Genomic DNA, 11,872 nt, shown 5'->3' with positions numbered 1-11,872 from the left:
TGGGGGAAGGAGGGAGATGGGGTGAAAATTTGGAACTCAAAAACTTGTGGAAATGAATGTTGAAAATTACAAATAAATAAATTTGTATTAAAAGAAGAAAAAGAAGAAAAAAAATAAGCAGCTGGTCTAGGGTCAGGTCCTAAGGACTGGGTTAGTACTCCCAAAGCCTGCCCTCTCCTTTCATCCACATACAGAGTGAAAGGTTTTCTAGATTGGGTAGAGCTAATGCTGGCGTGTTGGTCAATTTAATTTTTAAAGTCTCAAAAGCTTTAGCTTGGTCAGGGCCCCAGTCTAGAGGGAGTGAGTCAGGGCCATGGGTGGAGTCATAAAGGGGCTTAGCAATAAGACCAAAATTAGGAATCCAGAGTCTACAAAATCCAGCCATACCTAGAAAAGTTCAAAGTTGTTTCTTAGTGACTGGGACAGGGATAGACAGGATGATCTTTTTCCTCTCTGAAGTTAAGGAGTGAGAGGTGGGTGTTAGATCATGGCCCAGATACTTTACAGACTGTCATGCTATCTGGACTTCAGAGGGTTCAAAGAGACCCTGTAGCCTCAAGTGCCCAAGAAATTAAGAACCTCTGTGGCAGCAGCCAGAAAAGCCTCCCGGGTGGGGCTACAAATTAGGATATCATCCAGGTACTGAATCAAGCTACTATCCTCTAATTCCAGATCCCTTAAATCCCTCCTCAAGCCTGGCCAAATAAATGAGGGCTATCCCAAAAACCTCAGGGTAAGACTGTTTCAATCAATGGTTGTAGTCCCTTCCAGGCCTCGGGCTTAATTGGATATTGATGGAGAAGGGGGAACACATTAGAATCTCGGAGGCGAACAAGGGCTGGGGTGGCATGAGTAGCTCACCCAGGAATTCCCTTATCCCAAACAATTGGCTCAACTGTCTCCCACACCTCCAGGAGCATGGAGCCGTCTGGTGAACAGAGGGAAAAGGGAGATGGGAGGCTTAACTAGACAAAATTGACTTCCCAATTTCACCATCAGATCCCTTCCCAACAAGGAGGCGGGACAAGAGGAGATAATAAGGAAGGAGTGTTCAAACAACAGATCCTCCAACTGGCAGGAGAGAGGGTGTGTCGCAAGACATCCCCTAGTTTTTCCTTCAGTACTCATGACCTGATGGGTAGAGGGGCAAGTAGGGCCAGAGTAATCAGTTAAAACTGAGAACGTGGCCCCCGTGTCTATTATAAATCGGTTAACCCTACCTTTGGCCTTGATTTTTGCCCAGGGCTTGGTGAGAGAGATGAGGAAAGTGGGAGCACTGCCAGGCCCTCCCGCCATTCTGAGTCCTGAGAGGACTGGAGGACAGGATACTGGGAGGCGGGCTCCACCGCTTCTCCAACTTCAGGGACAATCCTTCCTCCGATGTCCCTCCTGGTCACACATTGGGCATGGTCCTAGAGGCAGTCCTGGGGGCTCCCTACAGGAGGTGCCCTAGAAAGGCACTCCTTGGACCAGTGGACGTCTTTGTGGCATCGAAAACAGGTTTCCCGACTGCCCCAGGAGCACCCTCGGGTCTTTTCCTGGCCAGAGCAGCAGCCAGGAATTGGGTTCTGTCTCTAGCCCTGTCTCTGAGTTCTTTCTCCTCCGCTGCAACTAGGTCTCTGTTGTTAAAGACTCCAAAGGCTGTCTCCAGTAATTGGGCCTGAGGTGTTTGGGGTCCCATGGCCAATTTCTGCAGTTTCCTCCTAACATCTGGGGAAGTTTGATTAATGAAATACATGCTAAGTATTGTTGCCCCTTCTATAGAATCAGGATCTAAATTCATATACTTTTTAATAGCTTCTACTAGCCTGTCTTGGAAAATGGCAGGGTTTTCCTTTTCTCCCTGAGTAATTTCCTTAATTTTTTGAAAATTTGCTTACTTTTCAAATGCAGTTCTTAGTCCTTCCAACAGGCAAATTACCAAATGGTCTCTTTTTGCCCTATCCTCACTCTTCTGATAATCCCATCCTGGGGCAGTAGTGGGAACAGCAGTTGTTCCTGGGGGGTATTTTGTGGGGTCATCAGTAGTAAAATGGTCCCCAAATTTTTTGGCCTGTTCCCAGATTCTCCTCTTCAGTGGTACAACAGGTGGAGAAGAGGATATGCAAATCGCCCCAAGAAAGGTCAAATTGTAGGGACATATCCCTGAATCCCTCAGTAAATTTGGTGGGATCCTCAGAGTATCGACCCAGTTTTTCTTTTACCTGATTGATATATGAAATGGAGAATGGAACAAGCACCCTAATTGTCCAATTAGGGGAGGCAGGAACTTCCCTTAGAGTAAAGAGCCCTAAAGGCTCTGTGGGAACAGGGGCTGGGGAGGAAGGGAGATAAGAAGTCCCACTTTTTGTAAGTGAGGGATTGGGGAATGCCGGCTGGCAAAGGGACACTGGAGGAGGGGGAGGGGTCAAGGGAGGAGCTACCACTGAGGCTGGGGCTGAGGCCAAGGTCTGGGTGGTCTTTGCCTGGGGGTGAAGGGCCTGGGGAGGAGGTGCCACCAAAACCTGAGCAGGGGTCTGAGGAGAAATTGCCAGGTGGGAAGGGAGTTGGGATGGAGGAAAAGGGGAGGAAAAGCAAGGGAAAGAGGGGTTAGGCAAGGAGGGAGGGGGATGGGAAACAGGGGGGACCAAGGGAAAATGGGGAGAGTAGAGAGGGGATAGAGACTGGAGAGATGCTATAGCCCTGGGAGCCACAAAAAGGGGGTTGTCCAAAAAATCTAGTTGATCTCCATTCCCCATTTGTGGGGTGGCTGTAGCTATGAGCATCCTACAATCTTTTCTGAGAATTGGGTCCCAAGAAAGTTCAGCAAAAGTCATTATGTAGGGAATCTCCACCCATTTTCCTTCTCTGCTACAATATTGTTTTAACTCTGAGAGCGTATTTTGCTGTAATGTCCCAAAAACAGGCCATACCTCATAATTTTCCAGGTGATACTGAAGCCACATGAGGTTACAAAAGAACACCAGCCTTGTCTTTTCTAGTTCTTTAGAGAAACTAAATTTTTCCCAATTTCATAAAAGATAGCCCAAAGGCAAATCTTCAGGAATTGAAGAGGATTGACCTTTTGCAGGTGTGGAGACTGGAAGTCCCTCCCTCCTTAGAGGAAGATTTAGGAATAAGCATTGGGAAACAGACAAAAAAGTCAAAAGCCCAAAGAAGTATGTTTAGTTTTCCAAAGTCCCCAGCACTGAGAGAATTGAGAGGATTGGGCCTGTGCTTTCAGATAAGGAGTCAGACGGTCTGTCTACGTCCATGGTCTTGAACAGAACCACTGGACCAAGAGCCTGAGAGTGTCAGGCTGAGTTCAAGACAACCCTGTAGCTGTCTGACCTAATGGGACCTGAGAGGTCAGGCCCAAAAAGCACTTCCAAGCCAAGCCTTTCTAGTTGCTTGGAAATCCACCCTATTGCAGGGAAAAAAAAAAAGGATTAGTGGAAGAGGGGAGGCTTATGCACTTTCCAGTCCCTGCTGGTGAAGAGTTTGGGATAGGCAGTTTTTCCCAGTGCAGGGAACCATATGATGAGGTCTAGAGGTTAGGGGTGCTGGAATGCCAAAATCACGACACGCAGGTCCTATCCAAAAGAATTCGACCCAAGCCTTCTTTCAGCCAAAGACAAGATTTATTAGAACATCTGTCACATTGGGCAGACTCTTAAGGAGTCTGAACATTAGTAAGCTATTGGCTAGATTATAAGAATCAGACCAGTGGCTAGATTTTAAGAATATGAGCATCTTAATGGAGATGAGATGGACCTTATATACAGAAAGACTGTGGAAGGGATCTAGGAGTAGCCAAGTAGTCTCTGAGGTCATAGAATTCCAGGGAAATGGAGCCTAGATAGGACCAAGGGTGAGAAGTGGCCTGGGGCCATAGGGAGGCAAGACAATGGAGGGCCAGGCTAGGTCAAGGATAACAGAATTGGGGGATTGGGTGTAGCCAAAAGGAAAGTACAATTGATGGAATCATGGCCTCAGAGGAACACCAGAGATCTCCTTGATCAAGTGGGAGAATTCAAGGACAATCCCAAGGTTTTCTAGGGCCCATAGACAATTGAGGTCCAAATTGGGACAAAGGTCTCACTTTGGGCCCATACCCCATCAATATTTCTGGGTTCTCTCTTCTGTTCTTTAATTCCACATGCGACTTTGGGTGAGTTACCTTACTTTCTCTGGACCCATTTCTTCAAAATCAGAGGGTAGAGAGTAGCTGTTACATGAACATGCACTGCAGAAAATATTTCTTCTACTATGGAGTTTTAGGGAATTTAAATATCCAAATCAACAAAGGATTACTGTTGTCACATACAGAAACTGGAGCCACAAATTAGGACTTTGAGAAGTCTTAATTACAGATAATGTTTTATTGTAAAAGTAGGAAGTAAGGAGACCTGTGTTTTGGTCCTTGTTGGGGATCTGTAAGGATGTAGAGGGCCACAGGCTGTTCATGAGGTCTCACTGACAGGCGGAGGCCCCTCTCAGGTTCTGATCTCTGAGCAAAGGTCACCTGGTTCGGTGCTCCACTGTATGGATCTTTAACAATCTTTAACTCCCCTAGTTATTGTATGGTCATTAGCAGTCTATTCTGGGATTGGAGTCAGATAAGTGCACAGGACTTGCATGCACTGTCCTTGAGCACAGCATGGGCTATAGTCATTGTAACTTGAGAAAGAGTTCCTGTTATTTTATATAAGTATATAAGTAAGTGCTTTGCTAAAAATAAACAGAGTTGCTTACATCTTGTCTCCCACCTCATCAATGCGCATTTGAGATAGAAAATCAAGCTGGTCTTGATTCATCAGGTGATTGGGAAATCCTAGGCCCTAGGTAGGCTCTATAGCCAAGTGAACTAGTTGTGCACAACAGGTCCTCATCTCACAACTTGGTAGCTGAGTAACTCTATATTTGTTTAACTTCCCTGGGCTTCACTTAACTTATTTGTAAAATAGGGATGAAAATAATACTTAAACTACCTGAAGACAAGGGAGTGACCGGATGATTTCTTAAGGTCTTAGGATTTGTCATAAGCCTACCCAGTTTTCACAATAATTAGTGCCTACTGGTCTTTTCATGTGGATCTGCAGGATGAAAGAGTTGACTCTGATGAGTTTAAAAACATGTTTCTTTTCTAATGCCTCCCCCATCACATTTCTGCAACACAAAGTTGACTATCAAAAAAGGTTGGTTTTATTTTGGAGAACAATTTGGAACTATGCCCAAAGGGCTATAAAAATGTGCATACCCTTTGACCCAGCAATAGTACTTCTAGGGCTATATCCCAAAGAGATCATACAAATGGGAAAAGGACCCACATGTACAAAAATATTCATAGCAGCTCTTTTTGTGGTGGCAAAGAATTGGAAATTGAGAGGATGCCCATCAATTGGGGAATGGCTGAGCAAGTTGTGGTATATGAATGTAATGGAATACTATTGTGCTATAAGAAATGATGAACAGATCGACTTCAGAAAAACCTGGAAAGACTTGTATGGTCTGATGCTGAGTGAAGTGAGCAGAACCAAGGGAACATTGTACACAATAACAGCCACGTTGTGCGATGACTAATATTGTTAAACAGAACCCTTCTCAGCAATACAAGGATCTAAGAGATCTCCAGAAGCCTCGTGATGGAAAATGCTATCCACATCCAAAGAAAGAACTATAGAAGTTGAATCGCTTTCTTTTTTTTTTTTCTCTTCTGTTGAGTTTTGTTTCCTCTTTCTGATGGTTCCTCCTATTGGTTTTAATTTTTACTTACAACATCACTAATGTGAAAATATGTTTAATAGGAATGTAAATGTATAGCCTATATCAGATTGTACACCGTCTTGGGGAGGGTGGTGGGGAGGAAGGGGGAGAAAAATTTTCAACTCAAAAGCATATGGAAGTGATTGTTGATAAATCAAAATAAATTAATAAAATAAAATAAAAATGTTTACAAAAGGTTGATTTTGCTGCTCCCACCAATAGGAAATCATCTACATGCACCTTCTCTAGGTGAGGCTAGAATAAAAAATCATTCACGTTGATGTTTGTGTTCTATTTCATACTTTATAGAGTACTTCTCCAATGTTATATATTTCTTGAAATGTATGTTTCTGTGTAATTCAGGTAGCTCATGATGTCGAGGTGACCTTGAATTCATGAAGGCTCTGCCAGCAGGCTTCAGGACCTGAGGAGTCCTATCAAGCAGTCCATCAATAAGCATTTATTAAGTGCCTACTATGTGCCAGTCACAGTGCTAAGCACTAGGGATAAAAAAAGAAACAACAACAACAAAAATAAAACCAGTCACTGCCTTCAAGGAGCTTACAACCTAATGGATGAGACAATCCGCAAATCAATATATACAAAGCAACCTCTGTACAGAATAAATAGGAAATAACATATGGCAGACCCTAGAATTAAGAGGGGTTGGGAAAGCCTTCCAGTAAGAGTTGGGACTTACAGGAAGCCAGTCAGTTCCTACTTAATTTGAATGTCTTCAAGCTTGGAACCAGTGACAGACTGCTGAGAGATCAGCTTGGCCAGGGTCAAAGAAGCCGATCATCAGATTGGCAACAGGGGAATGAAATGATCTTTTGTTTTCAACCATAGCAACTCTTAAAGACCATCTTCTAAGTTATTAGTCTCCAAAATGGGTTCTTCCCCAGGGACATATGTAAGACATATGAAGTATAGGGAGAATATGTACTAAAACTTGGAATTATTTTGGAAAATTTAAAAAAAAATTATAAATAAAAAATGATTTATTTCTGGGAAATTAGAAGTAAGTTGTGCTTTCCAAGTATTTAATATATAAATTGACACTGGTGCCTTTACTTGATCTACTGAGGAATCAGAGGGTTATAGTATCACAGTGCCATGAAGCCCAGGAGCTGGAAAGGGACCATCTGGCCCAATCCCCTCATTTTATAGAGGAGAAAACTGAGACACAGAGAGATGAAAATTCTTACTTGACCATGTCAGACAGGCAATAAGCATCACATGCAGGATTTGAACTCAGGTCCTCAGTCTAGAGCCCCATGCTGAGAATTCATAGCATGAAAGGGTTGATAGATAATGAGACCCTTAATAGTACATTCACTTTTTCCATACTGCAACATATTTCAGTTTACTGATTTCTTTTATCATAGGAAATTTGTATAATTACCATTCAATTTTATTGAACAAAAATATTTTCATGACTATAATGAAATAAAACATTTTAAATTATTTTATCTTCATCTCATCCTTTTTAATTTCTATTTTTGTATTTTAACATGTATGTAATATGTTCAATAGTACACATATATAATTTATGTAGTGCATGCTCAAAAATTTGTTATTGATAGGTATGCATAATGAAAACCATTTGGGGACTCTCTCAGCTGAGAACCTTGCCTCATATTTTACAGAAAAAATCGAGGCCATTTGCCTTGAACTCCTTCTCTCTCCTTCATTTCCCATCACTCACATGCCTTCTGCCACTATCTCCTTCTTATGCCCCCCCATCCTCCCTTCTCACATGATGAAGTGACCTCACTCCCTACCAAGGCTAACCCCTCTATTTCTTCAAGCAATCCTATTCCATATCATCTCCAACAGATTGCCCCCTCTGGCATCCCCACCTTTTCACTTATTTTCTGTCTTTCCCTTTCTACTGGCTCCTTTCCTAATGCCTACAAACATGTCCATATCTACCCTATCCTGAAAAAACCCTCTTTTGATCCTTCTATCACCACTACCATCCTATGCCCTTTGTAGCTAAACTCCTCAGAAAGACTGTCTGTACTAGGTGCCTCACTTTCTCAACTCTCACTCTCTTTGTGACTCCTGACAAGTTTCCAACCTCATCATTCCATTGAAACTGCTCTCTTCAAAGTTACCACTGATCTCTTAGTTGCCAAATCCAGTGGGCTTTTCTCAATCCTCATTCTTCTTGCTGTCTCTGCAACCTTTAACACTGCTGGTCATTCTTTCCTCCTTGATGCTGTTTTCTCTCTAGATTTTCAGAACACCCCTCTCTCCTGGTTCTCCTCCTACCTCTCTGACCGCTTCTTCTCTGTTTCCTTTGCTGGATCCTCCTCCAGATCATGCCCTTGAACTGTAGGTGTCCCTCAGAGTTCTATCCTGAGTCCTCTTCTCTTCTCCTTCTGTACTACTTCACTTGGTTATCTCGTCAGCTGCCATAGATTTAATTAGCATCTTGATGCTGATGATTCTCAAATCAACCTATCCTGGCCTAACCTCTCTACTGATATCCAATTTCGCATCTCCAACTGCCTTTCAGAAATCTCTAGTTGTATACCCAATAGTCATCTTAAACTCAATATGTCCAAAACAGAACTCATTCTCTTTCCCCCTAACCTACCAAGGCAAGTGAGAGAAACTAAATTCCCTAATTTCTATAGAGGGCAACACTGTCCTTTCGGTCCCTTAGGCTCACAATTTATGGGTCATCCTAGATTCCTCACTATCTCTTACTCCCCATATTCCAATCCATTGGCAAGGACTGTAGATTTCACCTTTGCAACATCTCACATTTATGCCCCTTTCTCTCCTCTGACACTGCCACTCTAGTGCAGGCTCTCATCACCTCATACCTGAATTATTGCAATAGCTGCTGGTGGGTCTGCCTGACTCATTTCTCTTTCCACTCCAATCCATCCTCCACTCAGCCACTAAAGTGATTTTCCTAAAGTAGAGGTCTGATCCTATCACCCTCATATTCAGTAAACTCCAGTGGCTCCTTATTGCCTCCAGGATCAATACAAAATGCTCTATTTGACATTAAAATCCCTTCACAGGGTCTTAGCACAGCAACCCTTTTTATTCCGCATTGGTTAGATATGACCCCTGCCTCCCCAGCAACCATATTGAAGGGATCCTTAGTTGGCATTGATCTTGGCACCATTTATTCCTATATGTGAGTCTTCCAACATGGGAAAGTGGAGATCATTGCTAATGACCAAGGAATAGGACCACCCCAAGCTACATTGCCTTCACTAACACAGAATATTTCATCAGTGATGCTGCAAAGAATCAAATTTCAGTGAACCCCACCAACACAATCTTTAGTGCCAAATATTTGACTGGTCACACATTTGATGATACGTTGTATAGTCAGACATGAAGCATTGGCCTTTCATGCTGGTAAATGATGGGAGCAAATCTAAGTTCCAAGTAGAATACAAAGGGGAGACCAAAAGTTTCTGTCCAGAAGAAGTATCTTGGTATTGACCAAGATGAAAGAAATTGCTGAAGCTTATCTTGAGAAGATCATCATAAATGCTGTCATCACAGTACTATCAGCCTACTCCAACAACTCCCAACATCAGGCCACTAAAGATACTGGAACTATCGTTGGTGTCAGTGCATTCTGAATCATTAATGAGCCAACTGCTGTTGCTATTGCTTATAGCTTGGACCCAAAAGATTGGCACTGAGAAGACTATTGATCTTTGACCTTGGAGGTAGCACTTTCAGTGCCACTGAAGATGGCATCTTTGAAGTCAAGTACACAACTGGTGATACCCACCTGAGTGGAGAAGACTTTGACAACCACATGGTTAAACAATTTCATCACTGAGTCCAAGCAAAAACACAAGAAGGATGTGAGTCAGAGCACGACGGTTGTTCACTGTCTGTGCACCACTTGTGAATGTGAAAAGTATCCCTTCTCTTCCAGTACCCAGTCCATTATTTAAGATTCTTGTTGCTGTTTGTCCTTCATTCTTGAAGAGGACCATGACATCAGGGAGGTGATGCCATGACTTGCAAGTGAATTGGATTTAAGTGAAGGAGATCTGTGCAAAGTCACCAGCCTCACTTTCTCCTCCAGAGTCGTCTGGGTCCATTGGCAAGATACAGAGCAAGACGACTGGTGATGGCTCTGAATTGAGATTCACTCCTTCTATGAAGGTATCAACTTCTATTCCTCCATTACCCACACCTGATTTGAAGGGCTGAATGCTGACCTCTTCCATGGTAACTGGCCCCTGTGGAAAAGGCCATAAGGGATTCCAAGCTAGATAAATCACAAATTCATGACATGGTGGGTGGTTCCACTCAGATCCCTAAAATCCAGAAACTTCTGAAGAACTTCTTCAACGGCAATGAGCTCCACAAGGGTGTCAGGCCTGTGGTGCAGCTGTCCAGGCTGCCATCATGTCTGGAGATAAATTTGAGAATGTGTAGAAGTTGCTACTGTTGGACATCACTCCTTCTTCCCTTGGTATTGAAACTGTTGGTAGAGTTATGTCAGTTCTGATCAAATGCAATGTCACCATTGAAAGAGATGTCAAAAGTCATCTAGTCAATCCTCACTAGGAATCTTCCCTTTTTTTGTTGTTCCATCATCTCTGACTCTTCATGATCCCATTTGGGGTTTCCTTGGTAAAGATACTGGAGTGGTTTATCACTTCCTTCTCTGGCTCATTTTACAGATGAGGAAACAGAGGCAAATAGGGTAAAGTGACTTTTCCAGGGTCACACAGCTAGGAAGTGTCTGAGCCTAGATTGGAACTCAGGAAGGTGAGTCTTATGATGAACAGGATGCTCTCAGAAAAACCTGGAAAGACTTACATAAGCTGATGCAAAGTGAAATGTACTGTGTACAAAGTAACAGCAAAATAGCATGATGATCAGCTGTGAATGACTTAGCTATTCTCAGTAATACAGTGATCCAAGACAATTCTGAAGGACTTAGGATGAAAAATGCTACCATCCCCACCAAGCAGGCAAAGACCATCACGGCCTACTTGGACAACCAGTCTGGTGTACTTATTCAGGTTTATGAACGTGAGAGAGTAGTGACAAAGGACAATAACATGCTTGGCAAGTTTGAGCTCACAGTAATCCCCCCCTGCCCCTAAGGGTGTTCCTTGGATTGAAGTCACATTTGGCATTGATGCCAATGGCACCCTCAATGTGTCTGCTGTGGATAAGAGCACAGGCAAGGAGAACAAGATCACCATCACCAATGACAAAGGTCATCTGAGCAAAGAAGACATTGAATGTATGGTCCTGGAGGCTGAGAAATACAAGGCTGAAGGTGAGAAGCAGAGACACAAGGCATCTTCCAAGAATTCTCTTGACTCATGCTTTGAACATGAAGGCTGGTGTAGAGGATGAGAAACATCAAACTCCAAAATTGGTGGTGAAACAAACAAAAGATCTCTGATGTGTAATGAAATCAACTGGCTGGATAAAAACCAGACTTCTGAGAAGGAAGAATTTGAGCATCAGCAGAAAGAATTGAAGAAGGGGGTAGCTAGGTGGCGCAGTGAATAGAGTGCCAGCCCTGGAGTCAGGAGGACCTGAGTTCAAATCTAGTCTCAGACCACACACTTGACACTTACTAGCTATGTGGCCCTGGGCAAGTCACTTAACCTCAATTGCCTTGCCAAAAACAAAAATAACAACAAAAAAAGGAAGAATTGAAGAAGGTTTGCACCCCCCTCATTACTAAGCTGTACCAGAGTATAGGGGGCATACCAGGAGGCATGCATGCCTGGGAGATTTCCAGGGAGTGGGGCAGTCCCATTGGAAGGTGCTTCTTCTGAATCTACAATTGAGGAGGTTGACTACACACACTAGAACAAAGAGCATTCCACACAGCTTTCCAAAAATTGAAGAACTCAATGTTCAGCCAAGACAGTGGCAGTTTAGCTACTGCGTAAATCCAGGCATTCTGAATTACTGAATGTGCATAGAGGGAGAGAAATGAACAACACTGCACTTTATCAGTAGTATAAACAAGTAGAAATGCAATTTTTGTCCTGAAGAATAAAATCTATTTAAATTTGGCACCATAAAAAAATCCCTTCATAACCTCCTACCATTCCACTCCACCTTATTTCTCAATAAGCACTCTTCAATCCAGTGACATTTG

The 11,872-nt window shown here is 43.0% G+C and overlaps 1 pseudogene; it reads left to right on the top strand.

Moving 5' to 3' along the window:
* Positions 1-1,406: 1,406 nt before the first annotated feature.
* LOC110203706 (heat shock cognate 71 kDa protein-like) lies at positions 1,407-11,577 on the top strand (annotated as a pseudogene).
* The last annotated feature ends 295 nt before the right edge of the window (positions 11,578-11,872 follow it).

Source organism: Phascolarctos cinereus, unplaced genomic scaffold, assembly GCF_003287225.1.
Source record: "Phascolarctos cinereus isolate Bilbo 61053 unplaced genomic scaffold, phaCin_HiC Scaffold_8;HRSCAF=390, whole genome shotgun sequence".
NCBI classification, from domain to species: Eukaryota; Metazoa; Chordata; class Mammalia; order Diprotodontia; family Phascolarctidae; genus Phascolarctos; species Phascolarctos cinereus.
This window is presented reverse-complemented; position numbering and strand designations above follow the sequence as displayed.